The sequence below is a fragment of the Podarcis pityusensis genome (genome assembly GCF_964106645.2).
Source record: "Podarcis pityusensis genome assembly, chromosome: 8".
NCBI lineage: Eukaryota > Metazoa > Chordata > Lepidosauria > Squamata > Lacertidae > Podarcis > Podarcis pityusensis.
In genome coordinates this window covers 36578725-36593237 of record NC_138033.1, presented here as the reverse complement: position 1 = coordinate 36593237, position 14513 = coordinate 36578725, and the positions used below count along the sequence as shown (strand labels likewise).

At 39.9% G+C, this 14513-nt stretch overlaps 1 protein-coding gene across 1 annotated transcript in view; it reads right to left on the bottom strand.

The window, feature by feature from the left end:
- CHST8 (carbohydrate sulfotransferase 8) overlaps positions 1–14513 on the bottom strand; it is a 246835-nt gene that overhangs the window by 99994 nt on the left and 132328 nt on the right. The window lies entirely within an intron of this gene.

Sequence of the window (14513 nt, the reverse complement as noted above, 5' to 3'; positions counted from 1 at the left end):
ATAAGCATAGAACACAACTCCTGCTCTTGCTACTAATCCTGCCAATGGCAGGCATACATGGCAGGCAGCAGCTGTGGAAGCTCAGGCTTGATCTCCTGGGTCTGCACTAAGAGACAGCCAAGGTGGTCTCTGGCTTCTTCTTTTGTAACTGGAGTCAATCAGAGTCCTGCCCTCTCAGGCCAGGTGGAAACTGGCCTTCAGAACAGGGAGCAGGTCTTCCAGGATTCACAGCCAAGATACTGTGTACCAAAATGTTGTTTTTTGTATGTTATTATATTTGCTATTTTGTTGTTTTGTTATGTTATAAATTGTTTTGCACTCTTTGGTTTTGAAATGTATTTCTGTTTACTTTGTTGTAAGCCGCCTTGAGCTTGACTTTTTTTAAAAAATGGAAAAGCGACATACAAATAAAATGAATGAAGAATGAATAGAACCTTGTCATACTGGGCCTTCAACTTTCAACCCTTGCAGCTGATCCAGGAGGATATCGTGGTTAAAAAATAATAATTGTGAGAGGCAAGGAGAACTAACAGAGTTGCATCCCTTCTCCCAACAAAGATATCGCCTCTCAGCTTCAACATCCTCATTAAGATTTAGTTGTCACTGGGGAAAAGCTTAGTATCTCACTACTTCACCACTTTTCCAGGGCCAGTGGCTGCATCAGCCAAGTGACCATGATGCAGTGGACAAGAGCATTGCTGAATGCTGCAGTGAGGAGATAGACTGGGCTCAATAACTGGTTCTGCCCTGACTGGGCTAGGTGACTGGAGCTCTTTCAGAGACCTTCCAATCCTGGAAAACAGGTCCCAGTGCACTGGACCCACAACTGTGCATTGTGAGCACCAGACTCATGCAGAGTATAAATAACACGGAAGCTACCTGTGAAGCATAACTCCTTTTATTTCTAATAGCTACTACAAAAGCAGAGACATCACCTTAAGAGTCCCATGGACTGCAAGAAGATCAAACCTTTCCATTCTTAAGGAAATCAGCCCTGAGTGCTCACTGGAAGGACAGATCGTGAAGCTGAGGTTCCAATACTTTGGCCACCTCATGAGAAGAGAAAACTCCCTGGAAAAGACCCTGATGTTGGGAAAGATGGAGGGCACAAGGAGAAGGGGACGACAGAGGATGAGATGGCTGGACAGTGTTCTTGAAGCTACCAGCATGAGTTTGACCAGACTTCGGGAGGCAGTGGAAGACAGGAGTGCCTGGCGTGCTCTGGCCCATGGGGTCACGAAGAGTTGGACACGACTGTTACATCTCCCACTTAGCCATCTAGTCACTACATAGATAAGACTCTCTCCACAAGCAGAGTCAGGCAGTCAGTCAGGAGCGGAAGAAGAGAAGAGTAGTTTCCGCCCCCTCCTTTCCCAAAACATGAGATCAGGAGATTCTTGCAATGGGAGGGGGTGAAAATATCATGGGATGGGGGTCCCATGGAGGATGGTCTTATCCAGGGGCTCTCCAACCCTTGGAGCCCACATTCCACACTCCCTGCCACAACACTGTTGAGGTTTAGATCCAGAACAGTTATCAACTACTGGGCAAAAGTCAGATTGAAGTGGCTTCAGGAATGGGGTGAATCTAAGTTAAGAGTGTGATTGGCTGTGATTCCTGCGTTGCAGGCAGTTGGACTAGATGACTCTTTTGGCCCATTCCAACTCTACCATTCTATGATTCAGAGGAGCAGCTGACACAAACCAAAATTGACAGATTTGTCCACCCTGAGTGAGAGCAAGGGTTGGTATTGCAAATTAGAAATCACTGGCAAAGCCTGTGATTTGAGCACTTCTGGGGGGGAGGGAACTGGGAGCAAGGCTCATTTCTTCTCGCCTCACAACAACAACAACAACAACAACTGTGGAACACTGCAAGAGAACAATCCCTGATGGATTATGCCCCTTTCCTGATAGATGGTGACCATTTCCTTTTTAAAAAAAATAATTTTTATTAGTTTACAACAAAAACGGAAACACACAATAATTTCACATCCAATTTTTCACAAATTATCTCTTTTCTGGACTTCCTTCAGCTTTTCCGTAAATAATCCATAATCATTATTTAAATTACGCATTCCTTAGGTTTGTATTGTCATTATTTAAACCTTTCTTTTTCTATTCCCTTTAAACAATACTTCTCAAATTTCACAGTGCTTCTTTAAATCCCTCTAGCGTTATCTGTCCCTCACTTATACTTTTCAGATATTCCACAAATTTTCCCCAGTCCTCGATGAACTTTTGGTCTCTTAGATATCTAATTTTCCCAGTCAATTTATCCAACTCAGCATAGTCTAACAGCTTCATTCTCCATTCTTCCATCGTCGGCATTTCCTGTTGTTTCCATTTCTGAGCCAGTAATACTCTTGCAGCTGTCACTGCATATTGAAAAAAATTACAGTTCTTTCTCTTTATCTCATTTCCTAAAATTCCTAACAGAAAGGCCTCTGGTTTCTTTACAAATGTGTATTTTAATATCTTCTTCAATTCATTATATATCATTTCCCAGAAGCCTTTCACTTTCTTACATTCCCACCACATATGGTAAAAAGAGCCTTCTTTATCTTTACATTTCCAACACTTATTACATGTCTTATACATTTTCGCTAATTTTACCGGTGTTATGTACCATCTATAAAACATTTTCATAACATGTGGAATCTCTGTATACCAACATCCCACACAACGATGGTTTACAAGCTATAAGGAACACCATTTCAGATAAAACCACAGCGGACCTTGCCACCAAACTCTGCCAATTTGTCCTTACCCACAACAACTTCAAATTCGGTGATGACCTGTTCCTTCAGATCAGCGGCACAGCAATGGGCACCCGCATGGCCCCACAGTATGCCAACATCTTCATGGCAGATTTAGAACAACGTTTCCTAAACTCCTACCCACTCAAACCTCTATTGTATCTGCGATACATTGACGATATTTTTATCATCTGGACACATGGTCAACAGACCCTGAACACCTTTCACCAGAAATTTAATGATTTTCACCCCACAATCAACCTTACAATGAATCAATCTATGCAAGAAATACATTTTTTGGACACTACTATAAAAATACAGGAGGGGCGCATGGACACCACCTTATACCGTAAACCAACTGACCGACAAACATATCTACATGCCTCTAGCTACCATCCCAAACATACCAAACAGTCCATTGTATATAGCCAGGCACTACGTTACAGCCGCATCTGTTCCAATTCTACAGACAGAGACTCTCACCTAAGAGATCTACAGCAAACCTTTTCAGAACTAAAATACCCAGCAGATGAAGTTAGACAACAGATCAACAGAGCCAGACTTATACCCAGAGAGAACTTGCTGCAAGACAGACCCAAAAAAGAAAATAACAGAACACCTCTAGTCATCACATACAGCTCCCAAGTTAAAACAGTACAACGCATCATCAGAGATCTACAACCTCTCCTGGACAATGACAGTTCCCTTTCTCAAGCTCTGGGAGGAAGACCTTTCATTGCCTACAGACAGCCACCCAATCTTAAACAACTCCTAACCCACAATAATACTACAACCAGACTTAACACGGACACTGGCACCAGAGCCTGCAATAAACCCAGATGCCAACTTTGCTGCCACATACACCCGGACAACACCATTACTGGCGCCAACAACATCACACATACCATCTCGGGACTATTCAATTGCTCATCATCTAACATTGTGTATGGCATCAAATGCCAACAGTGTCCTTCAGCTCTCTATATTGGACAAACAGGCCAAACCTTACGCCAAAGAATAAATGGACATAAATCTGACATCAAGAATCACAAAACAGAGAAACCAGTAGGAGAACACTTTAATCTCCCAGGACATTCTATACTAGATCTCAAAGTAGCTGTTTTACTACAAAGGAATTTCAGAAATAGACTGGAAAGAGAAGCTGCTGAATTGCAACTCATTACCAAACTTAAAACCATGGAGAAACCTGGTTTGAACAAAGACATTGGATTCTTATCCCATTATACATGACTAAGCCATTTCTCACCTTCTCACCCCTTGCCTTTTCCTGTAAGACCCATTACAGTCGTTAAGAGTCGTCAGCAGGCTCATCCCAGCTATCTGCCTATCTCCCATTCCCACCACCCTTCTGAGTAATACCCCTCCCCACCTTCTCACTATATAGAAGGATCTGGCAACTTCTGTTTCAGTGTATCTGAAGAAGTGTGCTTGCACACGAAAGCTCATACCAAGAACTAACTTAGTTGGTCTTAAAGGTGCTACTGGAAGGATTTTTTTTATTTTCTTTTAGTGTCATACATGCTGTAAATTTTAAATTTTCTTTCCATAATCTTTCCCAGTCTTCTAATTGTATGTTGTAACCAAAATCTCTGGCCCAATGTATCATTACCGATTTAACTTCCTCGTCCTTCATATTCCATTCTAGCAACAACTTATACATTTTGGATAAAATTTTAAAATCATTATTTATTATTTCTATCTGAAATTTTGAATCCTTGTCTGCGTAACCACGTTCTTTAATGTCTTTCCTAAACATTTCATTTATTTGAAAATAATGCAACCAGTCAAATACATGTTCTTTAACCTGTTCATATGGTTTTATTTTCAATTTTCCTCCTTCTTTAAATAACAATTGGCCATATGTGATCCAATTGCCTCTCATATTAATTTTCCTTACACTCATAACTTCTAATGGAGATAACCAGTGTGGTACTCTAGGTTCTAATAGGTTTTTATACCTATCCCAAACTTCAATCAAAGGACCTCGGAAGATGTGGTTCTCAAAACCTTTATGGATTTTCTTCTTCTCACACCATAGGTACGCATGCCATCCAAATCTGTTAGCAAACCCCTCTAGGTCTAACAATTCCTTATTTTCTAATTTTATCCATTCTTTCAACCAGCAAAGGCATGATGCCTCATAGTATAATTTCAAATCAGGCAGGGCAAAGCCTCCTCTTTCTCTCACATCTGTTAGTAACTTAAATTGAATTCTCGGCTTTTCGCCCTGCCAAATATATCTTGAAATCGCTCTTTGCCACTCTTTAAAAATCCTGTTCCCCTTAATTATGGGGATAGTCTGAAATAGAAATAACATCTTTGGAAGCACATTCATCTTAATTGTAGATATCCTGCCCCAAAAGGACAGTTTCATTCTTCCCCACACCTCCAAGTCCTTTCTTATTCCATTCCATACTGGTTCATAGTTGTTCTTGAATAAGTCTATATTTTTAGAGGTTAACCATATTCCTAAATATTTCACCTTTTTAACCACCTCTATCTCTGTTTGCTGTTGCATTATTTCAATTGCACTTTGGTCCATGTTCTTCGCGATCATTTTCGTTTTCTTCTTGTTTAGTCTAAAACCTGCCACTCCTCCAAACTGTTCAATTTCCTCCAGTACTTCTTTTGCAGTACTCATTGGATCTTCTATCGTTATTACCAAATCGTCTGCAAACGCTTTGATTTTATATTCATTTTGACCAGTTGTCACTCCTTTTATTTTTTTATTTTGTCTAATCGAATTTAAAAGGACTTCTAGCACCGTTATAAATAATAGTGGCGAAAGTGGGCATCCCTGTCTTGTTCCTTTTGATATCTTTACTTCTTCTGTAACTACATTATTTATAATCAGTTTGGCTTTTTGTTCTGTATATATTGCCTTTATTCCGTTAAAGAATTCTTTACCAACATCCATGTATTCTAAATTTTTCAACATAAAGTCCCATGCTATATTGTCAAAGGCCTTTTCTGCATCCACAAACATCATTATGGCTTGTTTCTCATTCCTGGCAGACAGATATTCCACAATATTGATTATATTCCTTATATTATCCTTCATCTGCCTGCCTGGAAGGAAACCCGCCTGATCCTTATGAATGATTTCTAGTAGTATGCTTTTTATTCTTTTCGCAAGGATCCCTGCAAATATTTTATAGTCTGTGTTTAGCAATGAAATCGGCCTATAATTTTTAACTTGAGTTAAGTCTGAATCCTGTTTTGGAATAAATGTAATATATGCTTCTTTCCATGTTTCCGGGATGTTTCTTTCCCTTAAAATGTTATTCATTACCTCTTTCAGTGGCATCATCAAAATAGATTTCATTTCTTTATAATAACTTGCGGTGAATCCATCTGGGCCTGGAGCCTTTCCCCTTTTTAAATCTTTTATTGCTTCTTTTATCTCCTCAATTTCTATTGGGGCATTCAACTGTTCTTTTTTATCTGTCGGGATTTTCTGCACCTCTTTCTCCTTCAAAAATCTCTCTATTTTCCTCAAATTGTTTCTTTCTCTATTTTTATATAATCTTCTGTAATAGTCCAAGAATCCCTTTCCGATTTCCTTCGGATTGACTATCTCTTCTCCTTCCACTATAATTTTGTTTATTGTATTCTGCTCTTTTCTTTTTTTGATTTGCCATGCAAGCCATTTTCCTGATTTATTCGCAAATTCGAAACTTCTTTGTCTTAGTTTTTTGATATTCCATTCCACTTCTCTATTTATTATCATTGCAAACTTTTATTTTTTGACTGTTTGGTTGCTTAATTAATTTTTGTTCATTGTCCATTATCTGCTTCAAAATTTCTTTTTTACCTTTTTCTCTGTTTTTATTCTTGATTGAGTTCTGCTGGATGAAAAATCCTCTCATCACTGCCTTGCTTGCATCCCAAACCACATTTATCTTTGTACCCTTGCTGCAATTGTCAGCAAAGTATTCCGTTAACCTCTCTTGTGCTTTTTCTGTAATTTTCTGATCATCTAAGAGATAGTCTTTCATTTTCCATCTGAAAGTTCTTTCCTCAAAACCTTTTAGTTCGAATTTTATTGGACTATGATCGGAAATCACTTTCGGTTGAATTTCTATTTGTTGGGTTCTTGGAGTCAATTTGTTCGAGATCCAAATCTGATCTATCCTTGACATTGACTGGTTCAGTTCGGAATAATAGGTAAACTGTTTGTCGAATGGGTGTCTGAGTCGCCAAATATCTATCAAGTTACAGTTCCTTATCATTGAGAAAAAAGATTTGGATAGTTTCCCTTCTTTACTTGTTCCCTCTCTAAGTCTATCTATTTCTAGTGAGACCACTCCATTCATATCACCCATTATTATAATTTTCTGATCCATGTACTCAAATAGTTTTTCTTCCAAAGTTTTATAGAACTCAGTCTTATTGCCATTAGGTGCATAGATCCTGACTATAATCAAATTTTCTCCTTGCCATTTGATTCGGACCGCTATTATCCTTCCTTCTTCATCTTTAAAGATTTGTTGAGCTTCAATTTTATTTTTTATATACATGACCACTCCTCTTTTTTTCTCCTTGTCTGAAGATATGAATTCATTTCCTAATCTTTTGTTAATCAGTATTTTTTGGTGTCTTCTTGCCACATGTGTCTCTTGTAAACAAATGATATCTAATTTTTTCTTTTTTAAAAATTGTTCAATTTTGTTCCTCTTTTTTATCATTCATCCCATTAATGTCCCAATTTTAACACCATGATGTCCTGATTTTAAATAAATTTTATTTATATTTCTATAATTTAGCTGTTTCTTCTTCTTCCCCTTCTTCTTCCTCATCTGTTTTCTTTCCATTCTCTCCCTCTTCTTCCTCTGGTTCTGACCCCCCTGGTGCTCCTCCGTCTACTCCTTTGGTTTCATCCTTTTCTGATCTTAATTCCTTATATTTTCTCAGAAATTTCCCAGTCTCCTCTGGACTTGTCAATCTGTGCCTCTAGATGGTGTCCATTTCCAATATCACTATGCTGTGGGAACACAGGGAATAGTGGCTTAAAAATAAACGAATGTTTTGAACCTCAGGGAGTTCACGTCAAAGAAAAAAAAATGATAGGTTTTTATTCAGTGCTAAAGTCTATACTGCCTCAGGCCTTCTGGCTCCAGGCATTGAAATTCAACAGCAAATTAACATAAAGGAGACACAACAGACTTTGAAAGTGAGCGCTGTGTGATCCATTTCTTGCTATCACGCCAACAAAGGGGAGAGAAGCCTGATGTAAGATATGGGATTCCCCAGATTTTAAAACTGTGAAGAGAAGAAAAGCTACACACAAAAGCATTTGTGGCTTTGACTGTGGCATCAATAGACATAAAAGAAACGATGGTTTGTTTTATCCTCTCTCTTTTTGCCACATTTCAAAATGCTTTAGATCTGGAATGCTTTAGTGTCTTCTTTGTGATGGTCTTAATTAAATCTAAAATACCAAAGAGCTGCAATGGCAAAGTCTGCTAATTTGGAAAAGATAATGCTATAGTTCCTGCGGAGAGTCTGTTTAGCAGTTTACATATTTCACAGTCTGAAAGTTGCCCTAAAGCTATCAGCAACTGGTTATTTCCTTCCCTCCTCACTTCTGAATATAAATTTGATTGTCAGCTGCCTGTAAAACTGTTGGCTGCTCCTGTTTAGGGGGACAGTGCTAGGGCAGGTTGGGCTACAGGATTTGGTCAAGTTATTGTTAAAATATGAACTTACCTAATTTGTACTTCCCAAGACAATACATGAACAGAAACTCCACTATCTTTCAACATCCACATTTCACTAGATTTTGTAGCACAGTTTTTCAACCAAATATTAAAATGCATATGTTAGGGGAATGTGGGCACTGTTATTGTTGGTTGTTGACATTTGTCTGTCTTGAGAGACAATGGAGTGTGCCTCCAGAGGTGAAGTCAAACCCCTGAATTAGCAGCACCAAATCTGAGCAGTGTGTATGAAGGTCCTGGGCTGCCCCAGAGGCCCCCCTCTCAGCCTCTCTGATGTGGTTCAAAGGAAAGCAGAGCAATATGTTTGGCACTAGCCTGGCTGCAGAAGTTGCTGGAAGGAGGTGTACATGACACCATCCAACCGTCTTAGGGACTCCATTGTGGATTTGTGTAGGGTTTGCCCCTTATCCTTTTCTTCTCCTGAAGATATCCCACAAGGTTTAGGACCAGAGTTTTCCTATTCTTAGATGGGCTACCTTCCCAGGATGACAAGCCCCATCTGTCCCTCACTTCTCTCTACAGCAGAGCTTTCCAGACTTTTCATGTTGGTGACACACTTTTTAGACATGCATTATTTCACGACACAGTAATTCAGTTTTACTAGCAAACCAGAGGTTAAACTAACTCCTTTCCAGTCCCAGGAGGAACGTGGGGAGTGTTTGCACAACACACCTACACACTGCAGCCAACACACAAACGTTCTGCAACACACAGTTTGGAAAGCTCTGCTCTACAGCACATGAAGAAATCACCTTCTAGATCCTTGGACCCGCTATTGGTCTCATCTGCTCAATCCACCAGAGCCTGTATTAACATGCAGGGGAAGTCCCTAACTCACTGTGGGTTTGAGACCCATTAGCAACCCTCACCTGATTTAGCCAGCCAGTCAAAGCCTTTCCTAGGGTGTAATGGCTGTTGCATGCTGACAGCTTCTAGGAGCCTCACATAAGAGCTGAGTGCAGGATGAAAACGAAAGGTGGACAAACTACACCAGAAAGAGCATGATGTGTCCCCTACCAGAGGCATTGCCTGCCCCTTAATACTCCATACACCCCAAAACATGGGCACAGGTGCATATATTTTGCAGCTCTTCTGTATACTCAATAGATCTCAGTTTACACCACGATTTCCTTCCAAATTAAAAAGAAAGCTCACACAGATGTTGCATTTGGTATAGTCACTCACCCTGAATACATTGTCACCTGTGCACCAGAGGGATAAAGGGGAAATGTGACAAGACAAGAGAAGGACCAGGAGTCTCTTCACCCACAGAGTGGTCCTGACTACATTGTGGTTCCCCAGTTGGCATGACAGATGTGCACCCCAGTGAATCAACAGTTGATTCAGATGGTTTTCTGCTATTTATCCATGTTCTAGGCAACCTGCCAGTCTTATAATTTATACATGCATGGTCTTTATACATACATGCTTATTCATGTGTATGTTTATCCTTTTTTATACAAAAGACAAAGGGGGACTCTTTCATGGGAGGTTTTTCAACACAAGTTGGATGGCCATCTGTCATGGATCCTTTAATTGTGATTCTTGCATTGCAGGGGGTTGGACTAAATGACTCTAGGGGTCCTTTCCAACTCTACACTTCTGTGATTCTATTATCTGCAGTGACTACAAAAATAAATTCAAAATGTCTGAGCCAATGGAAAGACAGCTGCAGGAAAGCACAGCTAGGAAGAGACATGGCCACCTATGGCCACATTTTGGGATGCTTTCTCACCAGCTGGTGAATATTGTAACATATGCTGTTGGGGGGAGGAATCTGTCCCCTTGCTTTAGTGTATTAAAAAAATGCCATCTTGTATTTTCTAAGAACTGGGAGAACCAAGATAATTTGCTCTTGGAAGTTGTGTAACATGTTGAATATGGTCTTTAAAGGGCTGCCTTTGATGGTGATCTCCTTCACCCAACAACTTTGAATTAAATGGGTTCTTTGGGATGGGGCAGGGAGAATTTTGTGATGCTGAGAAGTTAATTGGGTAGTTTGTTATATTGGACCGAATTGAATTCAATGGTACTAAGGATTGCTTCTTTTCAAAATGTGCAGGTGCCAAATTATTACAGAGCAGAGATCCCAGTTTCGTCTGATCCCAAGGAATGATGCTATGTTTTAATACCCTTTCTGTAATCTAACACCTTTTTTTGTAATAGAGTTGAGGAGACTCGTGGTCTTTATGCTTTACAAGAAGAGGTTTTTTTAATATAAAAAAACCAGCACTCATATTTGAGTGCTCAGAAAGGTTGCAAGGTGACTCAGTGGCGTATCTGTGACTGCTGGCATCATTTATCTCAATTTGGTGCAGATTTTTCGGTCATGTAGTTCTGCATGGAACTCTCTTCCTGAATATCCATATGAGTGCTTTCCTTCTCCTTTCACATTCCTTCTCAAAATTCACATTTTCCCATGAGGCTTAACCCCTTTGGCTCAAACAAGAAATTACAATGCATAACAGTCTCCCAAGATTTTTTTTAAAATGAAAAGTATCCAAAGGAGGCTGCAAATTTGATCAGAGGAGCAAGTCACTGAGGGGAGGAGGTTCTTTACCCTTTCCATACCTGCCATTCCTCGAACTCAAATCAAATTTGGCCTTTCCAGTCTATTCTTTCAACCCATATGGCTAGAAGAGAAAGTTTTTTTCCTCCCCTGTGGTTGGAAAACCAATTAGTAGAGTCCAATTTGGGAAAGGGGGAAAGGGTCAAGTCCACCTATACCTCACGTCAAATTTGCAGTCTCTTGAAGTTGCTTGTCATGTTTTCAGCAAAGGATTTCAATATCCGGAATGTTAGCAACTTGACCCTCAGCCATCTTACCTAACTGTGATCATGTTTAAGTACAGGAAACTGTGCTTCCCATATTCCTTACCCTCTTCTCTCCTCCACCATCTCCCTCTGTAACCTTCTTTGTTCCTTGTTTTAAAATATGTGCTTATTAAATCATTCTAAGCTTGGGGAAGACCCAGGTTCAGGTCTCTACTTGGCTCCAAGGACCTTGGGACAGTCTCTTATCCTAACCTAATGTCTAACCCTACACTACCTTATTGTGAGGATAAAATGAGAGGGGCCAAGTACATCACCTTGCGCTACAATGGATGAAAGGCTGGATATAAATACATTAACACAGAAATTTGTGATGCTGGCTTTCCCCATGCCAAGAATGTGTGGCTGTACAGAATATAAGAGTTAGGAGTGTGTATCAGCTCTGTATAAATAATGGCACACTTTGTTTGGAGAACAGCAGTGCTCCACCTATGGTGTCCCACAGGCCACTACTGGCCATGTTATTTGGTCTCATACGGTACTTCTCATGCTCTATGCACTGCCTTATCTTCTCACATGGAAAAAGCACTCTGAAATTCAGCTCCCTAGCAACAGAATTACTCCAGAACATCTACAAAGTGAATGATTAACAGCACCATCTTTTGACTTGGTAAATATGAAACTTCTAAGGGAAATGCAATTTATGGGCGAAAACAAATCACCCGTTCGTCTTGCAGGTTTGTATTCATTGCCACGCTTCAAGCAGCAATGGAGTTATAGGTGCATGTAAATTCTCTCAAGGAAAGGACAAGGTAGGAAGAATTGAGAATGCAACAGTGTAAACTCTGGCCTTGCTAAAAGAACCTTCTCCCCACCACCACCTCCACAGATTCTATAGACAAAGGAAAGTGGCCTCCAAACTTCTTTTTCCTACAGAAAAGATTGCTGAGAGTCTCGGCAGACCACTTAATTCCCCCCCCCCCCCGCCTGCTGTAGCAAATGTAAGGCTGTGTGCTTGATACTGCACACTTTTTAATTGTGTTTTTATTGCTCCCCCTTATATTGAATTTTATTTCAACATCATCGTCATTATCAATTATTAAATCTATTTGTCACTTTTTTGCCACAACAACTCAAAGCAACTTACAATATTTCAAGAACCCCCCCCCCCCATACATATATTAAAACCAGGATAAAAACAAACATTCCACCCATGCAATAAGGCCATTGATTGTTAAAAGCTAAAGACCTGATTAAAAAGGGTTATGTTCACCTGACATTAAAATTTCCATAGAATGTTATATTCTTTGCTTTACCCTTGTGAGCCACCATCTTCCTTAAAGACATTTGCAAAGTTCAGAGGTGAATCACAATGTTATATATAAAGTGTAGCTCTTGTTCAGATGCCTTTGATCTGTATAGATGAGACCAGCTGTGCCCCAAAATTTACTAGCTTACTCCACAATTGTAGAGCCCCTGAATCTTTTGAGTTTCAAACGCCATGTAACTTACAGCTATCAGAATGCTATTAAATTTTTTTTAACAGGTAAAGAAAACACCATTAAAAAACACACCCAAAGCTAGTTAAAGCAGGATATCATGCCCTATGTGAAATACTTAGCCTGTCCCAAAACAATAAAAGAAAAATAGCTCAATATCAGAAATTGAACCAGCCAAAAGGTTTTATATGCTGTAAAAAACTCCCTGTTGTCTGACTTGGTCATATGTGTAATTAAGCAGTGCCATATTTTGATGTGAATTTGTCTGTGGCCCCCCCTTTTTTTGTTCTCTTTCAATTTTTAGCATATTTGTAAGTTTTTTATTTAAAGCCATCTGCCACACCTTTTGGTCCCATGTTCCAAGAGTCGCCCCTTCCAAAATCTGGCAATTGCCAACCTGGGCACTACCAGTAAATATCCAATTAATGGTTCAAAGTGAACATTCAGATTTTCACATTGAAATACATTCAACATTTTGAATGTTGTTCTCAAAATGGATCTCTCAGAATATATATATGCAACTAAACAGGGAAAAATAGTTAGAATCTGACTGGCACTTTGCCACTGAAGAATTCCTACCAGTTTCCAGTACCCGCTCATTCTAAGAGACCTTATGCAGGAATCTTGCCTACTGCAATATACCCAATATTTTCTGATTTTGAATTCAAGTTATGCAGAAATGTTATTTCCCTCATTTGGTATTCATGTTGAACTGAACTGTTGACAGTGGAATGGTGAAAAGTTATTTGCTTACTCAAAGAGTGTCAGACACTCAAGGTAAAAGAAGTACCTCAGAGAGAGATAAATTATGGGTTGCATCAACTTTGCATAAAAGATATTAATGATGTATTTTTAAACACCATCTCTCTGGGCTGATCTTTCCTCCAACACTTCAGTCCCTAACCTAATAGAAGATGTAAGTCCTTGTATTTCTCCTTTTGACAGATGCCAGTGTTAGAAGCAGTATCTGTTTTTAAAGTCACTGTTGTTTGCAACTATTAAGCCACATTCAGAAGGAGAGCACACTATATCCATTGTCATTTGACTTAAATGAATCCAGACACTGCCCTTGCAGAACATTTGTGGCTCTGCAGTTTGGTTGCTTGCTTGCAGAAACGGAAACAGAAACACACAAACACACACCCTAAAACCAATGAAATGGTCCAAATGTAATGTATGAAGTGGCTCTTGGAGCACATATATAAACCATCATAACGGAGGTGTCCCTTGCAACAGCCATGCATAATAAAATGTGTGCAGTCACGTTTTCAAATGAATAGAATTGCTTCTGTGGCCACTAGGGAGCTGTCCATGGTTCTGAGGCTGGATTGCTTCAGACCTGATGCTCTCTATATGTAAGCTGCTGCTCTGGTGCAAGTCCATCCTATGCCATTTTCATGAGTCCCATGGAGACATCCTGGAGAGACTGGTCCATCCAGGATAGTGAGTGGGAAGAGTTTGAGGAATTAGACCAGGGAGGGACCCAGCAGGCTGCACCTATGTCCTATGAGGAAACTGAGTTGTCTGAGGACTCAGCGGGTAGCAAGTTTGATCCTAGGGACTGCTGCTGGGTCAGTCCTTTAAGGATGTGTCCTGCTAAAGCATGCCTTCCTCCACCCCTTTATAACAGCACTCCAAGGTGTGTGTTGACTGCTGGATCAACATCTTAGGTTGCTTAGCCATGCACCACACCTTTCATGCATATGATGCATGGCTTGCCCATGTACCAGACTGACTCAAACA